The sequence below is a fragment of the Mirounga angustirostris genome, unplaced genomic scaffold, assembly GCF_029215605.1.
Source record: "Mirounga angustirostris isolate CCGP_5_RB_7025 unplaced genomic scaffold, mMirAng1.0.hap1 SCAF_14, whole genome shotgun sequence".
Lineage (NCBI taxonomy): Eukaryota > Metazoa > Chordata > Mammalia > Carnivora > Phocidae > Mirounga > Mirounga angustirostris.
Genome location: NW_026991722.1, coordinates 70,105,231 through 70,120,274, shown reverse-complemented (window position 1 = coordinate 70,120,274; position 15,044 = coordinate 70,105,231).

Genomic DNA, 15,044 nt, shown 5'->3' with positions numbered 1-15,044 from the left:
CACCTGCACCCCAATGTTCATAGCAGCAATGTTCACAATAGCCAAACTGTGGAAGGAGCCGAGATGCCCTTCAACAGATGAATGGATAAAGATGTAGTACACATATACAATGAAAGATTACTCAGCCATCAAAAAGGATGAATACCTACTATTTACACTGATATAGATGGAACTGGAGGGTATTATGCTAAGTGAAATAAGTCAATCAGAAGAAGACAATTATCATATGGTTTCACTCATATATGGAATATAAGAAAAAGTGCAGTGGATCTTAGGGGAAGGGAGGGAAAACTGGGAAGAAATCAGAGAGGGAGACAAACCATGAGACTCTCGACTCCAGGAAACAGACAGAGTTGTGGAAAGGGAGGTGGGTGGGGGGTGGGGGGATGGGGTGACTGGGTGATGGGCATTAAGGAGGGCACGTGATGTGATGAGCACTGGACGTTATACCAACTAATGAATCATTGAACACTACATCAAAAAATGATGTACTATGTGTTGGCTAACTGAATTTAAATTTTGATTTAAAATAAACCTAACAAAAACACAAAGAAAGGCATTACATAATGATAAAGAGCTCTATCCAAAAGAGGACATAAAAATTAATATTTATGCACCCAACATAAGATCACCTAAGTACATATAAAGTAAATAGTAATTGAGAGAAATGGACAGTAATAATAGGGAATTTAACATCCCATTTACATTAATGCCTAGATAATCCAGACAGCATCAACAAGACATTAGCCTTGAATGATACATTAGACCAGATGGACTTTATATACAGAACATTCTATCCCTAAACTGTATAATACCATTCTTCTCAAATGCACTTGGAATATTCTCCAGGATAGATCACAGGTTAGGCCACAGGTCTCAAAGTTTAGAAGATTGAAATTATATTAAACATCTTTTCCAACCACAATGGTATGAAGCTAGAAATCATTTACAAAACACTGGAAAACACACACACAAAGGCTACACTGGTTAGTGAACCACCAATGGGTCAATGAAAAGAGGAAATCAAAAAATACCTTGAGACAAAAATAGAAACACAACAGTCCAAAATCTATGGGATGGAACAAAAGCAGTTCTAAGATGGCAGTTTATAGCTACACAGATCTACCTCTGGACACAAAATCCCAAGTAACCTAATATCCTGTTTAAAGGAACTAGAAAAAGAACAAACAAAGCCAAAGTTAGAAAAAGAAGGAAATAAAGATCAAAGTTGGGAAGAAATATAAACTAAAGAGAATAGAAAATCAATGAAACTAATAGCTGGTTTTTTGAAAAGAAAATGGATAAACCTTTAGCCACACTCATCAAGGAAAAATATGGCCCAAATGAAATCAGAAACAAAAGAGCAATTACTACCCATACCAAAACAAAGGATAAGAGACTACTATGAACATTTAGGTGCCAACAAATGTGACAACTTAGAAGTAGATAAATTCCTAAAAATATACAATCTTCCAAGACTGAAAGAGAAACAGAAAATCTAAATAGACTAATTTCTAGCAATGCATCAATAATCAAAAAACTCCCCCAAATCTAGGACCAGATGGATTCATAGGTGAGTCCTACTGAACATTTAAAGAATTAACACATTTTTCTCAAACTAGTTAGAAAAAAAAAAAGTGCAAAGAAATGGAGAGAAAAGAACTCATTCTACAGGGCCAGCATTACCTTGATACCAAAACCAGACATCACCACAAAAATTACAGGCCAATATCCCTGATGAAGTAGATATAATAATTCTCAGCAAAATATTAGCAAACTGAATTCAACAACATTAAAAAGACCATACACCATGATCAAGTGGGATTTATTCCAGGGATGCAAGGATGGTTCAGTAGCTGTAAATCAACACAATACAACACATTAAGAATAAAAGCATGTAATAATGGCAGAAAAAGCATTTGACAAAATTCAACATGCATTCGTAACAACTCTCAAATATAGAGAAAACATAACTCAGAATAAAGGGCATATATGATAAACCCACAGCTAACATTGTACTCAATGGTGAAGAGCTGAGTTCTCCCTCTCAGATCAAGAGCGAGGATGCCCACTCTGCCACTTTTATTCCACATGGTGTTGGACGTCCTAGCCAATCAGACAAGAAATAAGAGGCATCCAAATTGGAAAGGTAAAGCTGTTACTATTCGCAGACGTGACACTATATAGAAAACCCTAGGCCTCCACCAAATTGCTACTATAAGTAAGGAATTCAGTAAAGTTGCGGGATAGAAAATATAGATGAGTCTGTTGCATTTCTATGGCCTAATAATGACCTATCAAAGAGAAATTAAGAAAACAGCCCCATTCGCAATTGTATTAGAAATAGAATATGTAGAAATAAATTTAACAGAGGTGAAAGACCTATCGACTGAAAACCATAGACATGCATGAAAAACTGAACATGACACAAATAAATGGAAATATAACACACGCTTGTGGGTTGGAAGAATATTGTTAAAATACCCAAACTACTCAAAGCAATCTAGAGTCAATGCAATCCCCCATCAAAATGCCAATGGAATTTTTTTCATAGAGGTAGAACAACGAATCCTAAAGGAATTCTAAAATTTTCAAACAAAAGACCCCAAACAGCCAAGGCAATTTTTTTTGAGTTTTTATTGTTATGTTAATCACCATACATTACATCATTAGTTTTTGATGTAGTGTTCCATGATTCATTGTTTGCTTCTAACACCCAGTGCTCCATGCAGAACGTGCCCTCTTTAATACCCATCACAAGGCAATTTTAAGAAGAACAAAGCTGAAGGTATCTTACTCCTAATTTTAAACTATGCTACAAAGCTATCACAATCAGAACAGTGTGATATGGGCACAAAAACAGATGTAGATCAAAGGACCAAGAGTCTAGAAATAAACCATGTTGGTATGGTGAACTAATCTTTCACAAAAGAGGCAAGAATATACAATGGGAGAAAGTCTCTTCAACTGTTGGGAAAACTGAACCACCTCATGATGAAATTGGACCACTCTCCTACCAGACACAAAACTCAGAAGAAAAGACAGGCAGTAAGCATGTGGACTCTGGTCTTAGAAATTTTTTTTGAATCTGTCTCCTCAGACAAGAAAGCAACAGCAACAATGGGACTCCAAACAGAAAGACTTTTGTACATTGAACGAGACCATCACAAAACAAAAAGGCAACTTATAGAATGTTAGAAGATATTTTCAAAGGGTACATCCCACAAGGGATGTATATCCAAAATATGTAGGAATTCCCACAATTATTTTAAACATCCAATTAAAAATTGCAAAGAAAACAAAATGAACACCTGAACAGACATTTCTCCAAAGATGACAGATGGCTGACCCACGAAAAGCAGCTCAATATCCCCAAATCATGAGGAAAATGTAAATCAAAACCACGATGAGATTACCTCACACCTGCCAACTGTTATCAAAAATAGATGGTCATTAAAGATGTGGAATAAAGGAAATCATTGTGCGCTATTGGTAGGAATGCAAAATGGTGCAGCTACTGTGGAATATAGGAGAGATTCCTGAGAAATTTGAAAAGAGAACTACCATATGATCCAGCAATTTCTTCTGGGTATCTAAAAAAAACAGACTAAAAAAGATGTGTGCACCCCTATATTTGTTACAGCATTACCTAAAACAACCAAGACATGGAGCAGCCCAAGCGTCCTTCAGGAGATGAATGGTAGAGATGTGTATACAAACACACGTACACATTACTACTCAGCCATGGGATAGGATGAAATCTTGCCATTTGTGACAACATGGATAGACCTAAAGGTGTTATGTTCAGTGGAAGAGTCAGAGAAAGATCAACTGTATGCTTTCACTTATGGGTGGAATCTCAACAACAACAAAAAAAACCCAAACAGGAACAGATACAGAGAACAATTCTTTACCAGAGGAGCAGAGGTGGGCGCTGGGGGGATGGGAGTCATAGGTGAAGGTGATCAGGAGACACTGGGGTGCAGTGCTCAGCACAAGGAATGTAATTAATATTGTAACTTTGTACAGTGACAGATGGTAGCTAGCTTTATTCTGATCACTTCTAAACATATACAAACATTGAGTCACGATGTTGTACGCTGGAAACTAATATCGAACACCAACTATACCTCAATTTTTAAAGCAACCAGAGGAAGAGAAAGGAAGAAATGAAACCCCAGTCTTGCTGAAGAACTGGCCCCGCAAAGACTCCAGTGGACTCCCTGCCTGGCCAGCCTCTGTCTTGAGCCACAGAAGCCATGGAGACTGAACACAGGACTCTGCTCCCCGAGTTGTCCCTCCACCGCCCTGGGAAATGGATGTACCCAGTGCCCTTGCCCTGACCTGTGGCAGATCTACGGCCTCAGAGCTGCTTTGCATGAGGATCCCCACCAGCAGGGGTGTCCTTGAAGGAAGGAGCGGAGGTCACGGGCTCATATGTCAGCTGCAAGGGAGTCAGAGAAAGTAGCTGGCCTTCTCAGCTTTTATGGTGAAGGACAGGGACTCACAACAAGGTTCTGCAGGTAGAGTTCTCCAAATAGAGGAGAACTCCATGTTTGTTGGGGGCGGGGGGGGGGGCGGGGGGGGGCGGGGAGGCAATCACACTCATCATGTCCTGCGAGCTATGAACGCTTATCAGCCACAAACCCAGGGCAGGTCCCTCCCGCAGGTGCAAAATGCAGGATTGCTCTAAATCGGTCGTGCTAACCCCCTTTCTCTCTGCCCCTACTCGGTCGTGGAGTGGGGGGAACGTGGCACTTGCTGGGGGTTTCTGAGGGATTGTGGGAAGCAGCTTTCTTTCCCGCCCGACCCTTCCCCACCTGCTCGGGATGCTGCAGTGGAAGGACAGGAGGCTGGGGGCCCTACAGACATTCACACCCAGAGAGGAAGGCCAGGGGAACCATGGTCAGGACGGCACAGAGCTTCTGACCCCTAGCTCTGCTCCCCTCCACACATACGGACTGAAGCCGTTAGTTGGGTATTCTGCCAGACTGATATGCAACTACACGGACTATGTGGTCTGGCCTTAGAGGACACAGGACTGATCTAGGCCTCTGCAGCGACCAGCCTGGATGCCAGGACTCACTCAGCAATGACCAGCTGCCCTTGCTACGGCCCTGCCTTTGGACTCAGGAGCAGAGAAGCCCGTTATGTGCCACACGGCCGTCAGCCAGGACGGCCCCTTGTTAACCCGCCTCCTGCTTCCCCCTCACCAACTACCTCCCACCCAAGTTGACGTGAGGCTTCCCGGTCTGCACTATGAGCCCCCCACCACTCTGCCTGTGTGTCTTTACCAAACTGGAGGGAGGATGACAGACTCCCCTGGGGTACCAAACTCTGAAGGCCTATTCTCACCTGGGTGACCATTAGACATCTGTACTTTCTGCAGAAGACATCCCAGGGGGATACACCTTCCCTCCACTACTCTAAAGACACACGCGCTGCAGATCGCGTTCCCTGGTTTGTATTCTCCGTCACCTGGTCCTTCTGCTGGGAGACACAAGGGCACGAACAATCGTGAGCCGAGTGATTTAACTCCCACCCTTCTCCCTTGCTTCCAGGAGGCCCACCAAGCACTGCGCCGACCCTGTTCATCCCCATAGGGCAGGCCCCTAACGTGGCCTCTGACAGACAACAGTCCAAAGATAGTAGCCCCATGTGAGATGAACAAGGGAGCTAAAGGTTTCATTTTCTACTACAAACGGAGCATGGTCCCTAAACCCCAGCGTGCGCTACCCTGAAACACAAACCCATAAACACCTTCTCAGGGAACAAACCAGGCAGGTTACTTCTGAGAACTGAACTTTCAAAACAGCAGAAGTCTCTGCCCAGATTTCTCCAACCCTCTGATGCTTAAGCAACAAACGGCCAGTGCAGGCCACAGAGTCACTCATATGTGATGGATCGTGTGGGTTTGGGGGCGAACAGGTGACAAATGCTGGGACAGAAACAGGCTGCAGGGCGGGCAGTGGTGTCCACTGGCCGACCAGCCACGGGGTCTGCACCCACAGTCCCAGCCAGTCCTGGGCTGGGCTGCACCAGGCACCTGGGCCTTCTCCTAAGCTCGGGATCGACACCGTCAGCTACTCAGAGCTGGACCCAGTGCATTGCCTAAGTGGGGTCTGCTGGCCTAGGTTGGAACCACATCAGCTCGTAACTCCTGGGCTGATGACGGAGGTGACCCCGGGCCGGCCGGACCCTCCTCAGGTGGGTGTAGAAGTTGGACCCTCCAGGGAGCAGGAACCCAATCTCACAGGGATCCTCGTCTACACTGTCCACCAGACTCTTGTGCCGACTTCGTACTGAACTGGCCCATGGTGTCCTAATCCTGACCCTTTGACTGAAGCTCCTCATGGACAACTGTGGTTGCTTGTCCGAGGTGGGGATGAGAAGCAGGGATCGGTTTGCGGGACAAGCTGAAGCTTTCAAGTTGGACTGGAAAGACGGCATCATTTGGTCAGGAAGAGTCACCAAAGAAAAGGACCCCCAGGGCCCCACCCTCAGTGTGGACAAGACAGCCTGTGGGAAGGAGAGAGGAAAACTCACGGATGGAGCACCTACTGCTTCCATGTGCTTAACTGTGTGCAATTTCAGAGTAAGTTGTATATTTCCCATTGCATGTCTGAGAAAGCAGAGGCTTGTAGGTGTTACACATGGAGACTCTGCATGTAGAAATGAAAACGGACCTGGGTCCCACCACCTCTGCAGCAATGGCCCGGGAACTCCAACCACAGCCTCCCCTGGATTCAGCCCCAAATGTTCAGAACTTGGTCAACGACTACCATCTTCCGAATGCGGTGCCCACAACTCCGACTCAGAACCAAAGTATCCTCCCCCAACTGGTCACACAGGATGCCCCGCTTCCAGTGAGCCCACCTTGAGCTTCCCCTTTGCCAACAACCTCCAATCAAAGTACATCCGAATCCTTCCCTTCTTCCACTGGGTGGTCCTCTGCCTACACCTGAGTCTGTGCCCAACACAGTGGTAGCTCACAGCCTTGCTGTAGCGAATTTTGTACAGAGCACCTCTGTGGGTTCCCATCTGAATGCTCTGCATTTCCACAGCTGCAGGTCTAGAAGTGGGTGCTGGTCGAGGGAGGGCAACCAGCCCATCCCCGTTTGCACAGGACTCTCCAGGTTTGGGCACGAGGGTCTTGCACCCCTGGTACTGGATTCCCACCAAATCAGGGTGCCTGGTCAGCCTAGGGGGAGCTGACCTTGAACTCAGGATGGTGTGTCTGCAAAGTCCGTGCATTTCCCACAGGGACAGCGAGATGATTTCATCCCTTGTGCCCAAACAGCAGACTGGCCAGAGCCCTGCAACTGGATAGAAAGAGAACCACGCCCAACCAGCCAAGTCAGCATCTTCCAGGAGTAAGGAGCAGAGGCACTGACAGCATAGAGACCTGAGCTGCTGGATCATCTTCAAGACAGACCCCGTCCTTGTCATCCCCTCCATCAGGATGGGCTTTGCAGAGCGTTCCCCTCCCCTCAGCATGTAGGCTGGTCTGGTGACTTGCTATGAGCATGACACTCCCAGAATGTCAGCTTCAGTGTCCCCCTCCTCAAAGCCACCTGCTCTGCATGAGGACACACTGGCTACATGGGAGCCCCGTGAGGGAGACCCTGGAGGAGGACAGTCCATTCGGTTGGCCAGCCCCAGACAAGCTCTTGGCTGAATGCAGCAGAGTGGTATGGAGCAGAACCGCCCCCTAGGAGTCAACCTACAGAATCCCGAGGAAAAGGAAACCATTGAGGATTTTTAATGCGCATCTTTTCTAATTCAGGGGAAAATCACATAAGTCACCTATCCTAGGTGAGCATTTCAAGGACATTCAGTACATTCATGATAGTATGCAACCACCCTCTCTAGTTTCAAAACATGGTATTGCTCCAGAAGCCGACTCTTCCCTCTTGAAAAGTTGTTCATGGCCACTGTTAACAATGGAAGACCTTTTTCAATAATAAAGGGGTTTGCAATAGGGGGGAAGAGATTGGGCTCAGCTGAGAACAAGCCCAAGTGGGGGGAGTCACAGCCAAGGAGCAGGGGACCAATGGATGCAAAATCAGAGAGGGCACATCAAGGCTAAGGGGGTGGGGTTGGGCCAAATGGACTGCACAGGATTCTTACTGAAGGCAGGCCAGAGGGAGAAGATATTGAGAGCAGATACCAAGGGTGAAGGATTTCTGCTCAACTGAGCCAGTCGGATTCCTGCTAAAACTGGACTTAGTGGGCCAAGAACAATGCCCAAAGTCATGGCCTAGACCATAGTCTGGTCAAGGACGGGGTCTTCGTCAGAATTAAGGAGTCTCTTCCTCTCCCCCTACTTCCAACCCCTGGAAACCACCAGTCTGCTTTCCAACTCTGATAAGTGAGGAGGTTTTACATCTTAGGGTCTTGTGCTAGAACAATCAATGCCTCAAGAGCTAGGTATTTGTCCTCCCTAAACTAAACCATGATGTAGCTCAGGTAGAACCAAACTAATACGGAGTCACTTCTGTCAAGGACACATGCAGAGGAGCAAAGCAGGTGCATAAAGGAAACAGCCTTAACTTACAGGAATTTACAGCTCTTCTCACAGGTCAGAGAACACCAGGCAATCTGCCCATGCCATAGCTGGACTTGTCATTTTCCTGATTCCCTACCCTGATGCAGGTAAGAAAGATGATCACTAGGCAAATAGCTGAAAAACCTAAATAACCTCCATATTTTCCCCATAAAAATCTCCCAGTCTGTGAGGAACACAGAACTCATCGTTTCTATAGCCTCGAGTTTCAGGACTTGCAAGTTCAAAGCCTGCAATGAGCTCTTATTTCTGATTTTATCGAGTTTGGTTTTTGACAGACCCAAGGGGCCAAGCCCATCCTATATCCACCTCAGGGTGGACCCTCGAAGTGTGGTCCCTGCACCAACAGCACCAGCGTCCCTTAGGAACTTGTTAGAAACACAAAATCCTTGGTCCCACCCCTAGACTTACTGAGTCAGAAACACGAGGGCTGGTCTGCAGAGAGACCCAGGTGATTTTGAAACAAGCTGTAACTCGGAACTGCTTCAGGATTATGTAAGCATTATGAGAACCACGCACGTTTTCTCACGGTCCTGAACGTCAGTCGCCTCCCCTCCCACGTGCAGATGCCCCCCTACACTCACCCCCCCCAGAGGTTCACCTGCTCCGTCCCCCCAGCACCCCTTCACCTTTCCCCGGAACAAGGTCACGTTCCTGCCAGAACTAGACCCCAACCGTGGCGGGCCCATCAAGCGCGCAACTTCTGCAGGGACGACCCAGGACTCGCTGCATCCACGGAGGCCCGCTCCCCTCGCTTGTTGTTGCTCACGGGACCAGATTCTCAGTGCACGCGGTCCTGAGAAGTCTCGGGTCACGCTGTGCAGCCCACGCGAACCCACCGTGCGGCCGACGAGCCGGGAAAGACCCGACGACTCCGAGCTTCCTCCCCCCGCGCGCCTGCAGCCAGCCGGTCCCCCCGACAGCCCCCCACCAGTGGCCCCAGGAGCAGCCGGCCCCCCGACAGCCCCCCACCTACGGCCCCAGGAGCAGCCGGCCCCCCCGACCGCCCCCCCACCCACGGCCCCAGGAGCAGCCGGCCCCCCCCCCCCGACCGCCCCCCACCCACGGCCCCAGGAGCAGCCGGCCCCCCCCCCCCCCGACCGCCCCCCACCCACGGCCCCAGGAGCAGCCGGCCCCCCCCCCCCCCGACCGCCCCCCACCCACGGCCCCAGGAGCAGCCGGCCCCCCCCCCCCCGACCGCCCCCCACCCACGGCCCCAGGAGCAGCCGGCCCCCCCCCCCCCGACCGCCCCCCACCCACGGCCCCAGGAGCAGCCGGCCCCCCCCCCCCGACCGCCCCCCACCCACGGCCCCAGGAGCAGCCGGCCCCCCCCCCCGACCGCCCCCCACCCACGGCCCCAGGAGCAGCCGGCCCCCCCCCCCCCCCCCGGCTCAGCCGCGGCCTGTTACCGGCGGGGAGTCTAGCGACCACCCTGAACCCACGCGGCCCCACACGCCGTCCACTTGGACTCGGATGCGGACCACAGAGGAGGCCTTTGCAGGTGCAGGGAGCGTCCACTGAGGGGGAGCCATGCTCATCCGCACACGCGCGGCGAGCAGCGCAGACCCCTCCCCGCACACCCTCGAAGTCAGGGGCCACCGCGAGCTCAGGCGTCCCGGGAGCCCCCGGCTCAGCATCCCGGCCTGAGCCGCCGCTGCGGGGTCGGCTGGTCCACGCAGCAGCAACAGGAATCAGGCCGAGGGCAGCGCGGAGGCGGAGGGCCCGACCCCCAGGAGCCGCTCCCCCAGCCACGGACCCGAGCCTCCGCGTAACGCCTGGTCCCCATCCTGCTGACGGGCCTCGCAGGGGCCCCGTGGTCCCAGAGTCCCAACCCCTTCCACGGGCTTTTCCTGCTGGCCGCGGCCGACTGCCCCCTCCCTCCTGTCTCTGGGAACCCCTCCTCGGATCCGTGACCGCACCTGATCACTCACCAGCACAACCCCCAGGGTCAGACTGGGGAGCACTGAGCCCGGCTTCCTGCGCGGTGGGCTCCAGGGGGAAGGCCAGCCTCTGAGCTAGACGGAGGGATGGAGGTGAAGGCAGGGGACAGGTCAGATGGGGACAAACCGTCCATACACCAGGACCACCACGGCGATGGGGAAACAGACGGACAAGGGGCCAGCGTCCAGACTTCCTGGGGTCCGTGTTTGAACCACAGGCCAAGAGCAACACCCATCAGGCTAGACCGAATTCTTGAAAGCTGGTGGGGAGACTTGGTTTCTATTTTGACAGCGGGGGATGTAGAGCTGTCTGAACAAGAATTTGAATAGAAGCATTTGATGATGAATTGGGTCTTAGCTTGAAAGGAGCCTGAGCCAGAAGCTGGGTCGGGGGGAGGACAAACAGGGGAGGAAGGGAGAGAGGGAACCAGCAGACCAAGAGGAAGGCAGAAGGGTCTCCACCTGGATCTTAGTTCAATTAAGAACAGCTACAAAAGTAATTTGAGACAAAACATTGTATTAAGCTGAAGATTTTGTAGGTGAAGGCCAGTGTTAAGTTTATCAGCTGAATGGCGTCAGGTTTTCAGAAGCTAAGTATTCAGTGATGGAGTCTGCGATGTCCAGTAACTGTGGGACATACATGAAGGGAACATAAAGTAACTATGGAATCTAGGTTACGGGGATGTGCTTGCTCACGGCACTTTATCCAGCATACCCGAGTATTTACAAAGTATTACAATGAGCAAGGGAAGGGAGTGTCTTATAATGATCATATTCAGAATCTCGTCTCCCTTGGTTTTCTTACCCAGAGTATTTGCTGTGGCAGAAAGGGTTACCTTCCACAGCCATCCTCCCTCTTACAGAATCTGGTTTTGATCCAGGGCCTCAGGGGATGGATCATAGTTGCTCTAACACCCACAGCAATACCATTCCCCTTCCCAGATCCTCGTTTCTCCATCTTCCCTGGCAGCGAGGGGACCACGTGACTCAATTCACATCAGGGACATAAAGGAAAGTTTGTTGCTCATAGTTTACTCCCCATGAAAAGCAGCAAGGGTAAAAGATAGCTGCGATTGCTCCGTGAATCACATTCTCACATGACAGTGTCCAAAGAGAAGAGCGCTATCTTGTAACCAGGAGGAAAGTCCTAGAGAATTTGGAAATGCTCACCCATGGTCCTTGGGTGACCAAAACAACCCTGCCTCCATCTCCAGAGTTTGTCACGTAAGAATCAGCTCTCCTATAAAACACCTTAACATGTCACTTGCAGCTAAAAACCCCCTAAGTCATAATCTCATCTCCCTAAGGCTGCAAGAAAATAAATTAGGTTTGGGACTTCTTTAATGTGGTGCCTACAAAATGCAGCTGAAAACCCCAATCAGAATCCGTTCTGTTCCACCCAGAAACAGTTCGCTCACCTTAATTATCTACAGCAAAGGATAAACCAGAAAACCAAGGGATTCTTTTGTAACTCATGTGGTTTGTCAGCAAGTTTATCTGAAGCTTCCATTCCCAGAGTGTGTCAAAGGCGTGGTGGGAGCCATGTGTTTGTCTTTTTGATGGTGGCAGCTAAGGTCAGTCTTCCTAGGCTGCACCTCACCTTCATGAGAGTTTTGAGAAGCCTTGACAAAAGTCAGTTTGTGCAGTGGTTAGGGTCTCAGTCCAGCCCCGTTCTGAGGCATCCCCAGCACTCATGTGGATCGTGGGAGGAGAGGGGGATCCAGGTCTCGGGTCCCCGAAAGTCAGGTACTTACTCCCAGCAAGAGCCCAATGAATGCACCGGGTTCTGAGGAAGGTGCATGCCCTCAGTTCCCCTCAAACGCTGTATCCTGAGTCCACAGTGCAGGGTCTCAGGTCTGACAGCCTGGGTCTGCCCACAGCGGTCACCTGCGTGCTGGCCGGTTATGGACAAGGCAGGTTCTCACAGTCCTCTCTGGACCTCCCAGCACCTGCTCATACCCAGGGCTGCTTTCAGAACAGAGAAGATAACGTGGGGAAAGTGCATCTCAGGATTGCCTAGGATCTCAAATTCACAGTATGATCAGAATGATGCCAAGAGTGATAGAAACTTGTATGAGAACTGATACTATAAGTTTTTACAGCTACTTCAAAGTGGTGTTAAAACAGTGTCCCCACAACCCACTAGGAGTGGCTTAGAGTGTTTGTGGCAACAGGCGGTAGGTGCCTCTGCCCCAGAGAAGGGTCAGCACTGTGTCCCCAACCTGCGCTCATTTGGTACAAAGACGGATTTTACGTATCATTTGCTGTCAGCCTTCACTTTCTCAATTTTCTCCTTCATATTTAAGAAATCTACATATGGGGGAGCCTGGCTGGCTCAGTGGGTTAAACATCTGGCTCTTGATCTCAGCTCAGGCCATGATCTCAGGGTTGAGATGGAGCCCTCAGTCGGGCTCCCCCCTCAGCACAGTCTGCTTGAGATTCTCTACCCGCCCCCTTCTCCTGCTTGGACCTTTTTTTAAATCTACACATGAATTTACAAGGAAATTTTAAGTGTTTGGGGAGCAGAATCTGTAGGTAGGTCTTCTAGACAGCACAAAAGCAATCAAATCCAGACACGCACATACAGTAACAGGACCTGCAGAAGCCTCGTGAGATGCACATTGGATCAACTTGCCCCTCTTGCAGAAGGTGCAAGATAGGGCTTTAGCATGAAGGGACCTCAGCATGAATCCCTGTACATCACACGTTACTAAGGGTCCCCCCCCCCTTCCTGCTCCAGACACATGGCTCCTCTGAATCAAGAATCTTTCCTCCAGCCCTCTTTGCAGCTAGATGTGCAGGCAAGATAACCAGCTCCTTCTGGTTTTGTCCTTGGGCAGCGAACAACTTATAGGTCTCGCCCTGACAACTGTGTCACTTCCATCTGTGGAGTGAGGACAATCTACTCAGGACATAAAGCCACCAGATACAAGTCTGGGTCCCTGTGGGAGGACATCATAGTGCAGAGACACTTATCCACACAAGACCACACACCTGCCCCTGAACTGTCAGGAGATAGAAATGGTTACTGTCATACTGACCTTATGTCACTGTGTGTTTGAGCCTCATTCACATGGCAGTGGAGCCTGTCCCATGAGCAACAGACTCAGCCACTGGACTAAGGCCTTGTGTGGATGCGGTCCTTCAGCCCTGAATCGAGCGCTCTAGTTTTACATTTCTCCTACTTTGCTGATGAGAACAGAGTTTATGTAAAGTGTGCAGGATCGCACAGCTAGAAAGCTTTTAACTGGTCATGAACCTACTTCTTCCAAACACAAATGCCATGGTCTTTTCTGATCTTGATGAAACCATTCTTCTGGTGCCGAGAGAAATGTTTACAGCACGTGAGAGGTGACTGGTGTGCTAGAGAAGTCCTAGAACCCGCTTGGACTATTTTGACTAGACAGACTCCCACGGAAGAGCAAAGGGATGTACCCAGGAGCTTCACCCAGGACTTACTGGGAGAACACCCGACAGACAAGAGATACAGGGTGTGTGGACATGCCTTTCCACTCAAGACTCAAGTGGCTTACTATCCACTTAGAGCACTAGGCTCATGAGATGAAGCATTGAGCAATCGTGCCACAGAAGATAGAAACCCACATCTGTCTACACTGCTGTGCACGTCTAGAGAGGGGAAGCCTGCAGTCATTCAGAGCCAATACGAACATGTTGCACATGATTCGAGGCTGGATTTTTATCATGCTTGACTGACACCAAGCCTCAGCCACCCCTAAAATTTTAAGTAAAATACTTCTCATCTTGACATTTTTGCAAGAACTTCTCAGTCTGTTGATTAGAAACCCCGCGGAATGTTTCAAGATTGGACTCGGCCATCTGTTTTACAATTCTCCTTGAAGCGCAGACATACTGATTCCTGAGAGGGGGATCTAAGCTTGGCCTCTGTGGTTAAAATCAGCCAATACTGCACTTGAAAAGCCTCGATTTTAACATCCAGTAAACTCATTTTGGGTACACAAAGTTGTACGTAGTGTGTACCTAGTGAACGGTACAGAACACGTGCAAATACTATCCTGCAACAGTTCATCTATTTACTAGCCTAAGCCATGACATGGAGTCGAGTTAGTAAGAAGGATTCAAGTCCTTATTTGAATTAAGTCCTCAGTCTCAGGGCAGCATTCATAATTCAACCACAAAAAAAAAAAAAAAAAGGAAAAAATCAGTATTCTCATTGCTTTCCCTTTGAGTAGAAGTAGAGACATGTAAGATCTTGCAGATGGAGAAGCCGGTGATCAGACGTCTTCCAATCACACTGTTTAGCTGAAAGGGGTCCTTGCTGTGGAAAGGACACCGTGTTCATAGCAACGTCAGACCTACCACAACCAGTGGATTCACCCTCATCCCACCTTCAGAATCAGGACTGCTCAGAGGTACCCTCCACCTTGAAAAAGAATGGATCCACCCTTATGACTCCTTCAATGTGCCAGCGTGTATCAGAAACTCCATCTGGCTGAGAGACCATTATGGGGGAGCCTCCAGAGACTCCTGCAATGGGTCTTTTGCCCCAGCACCACCTC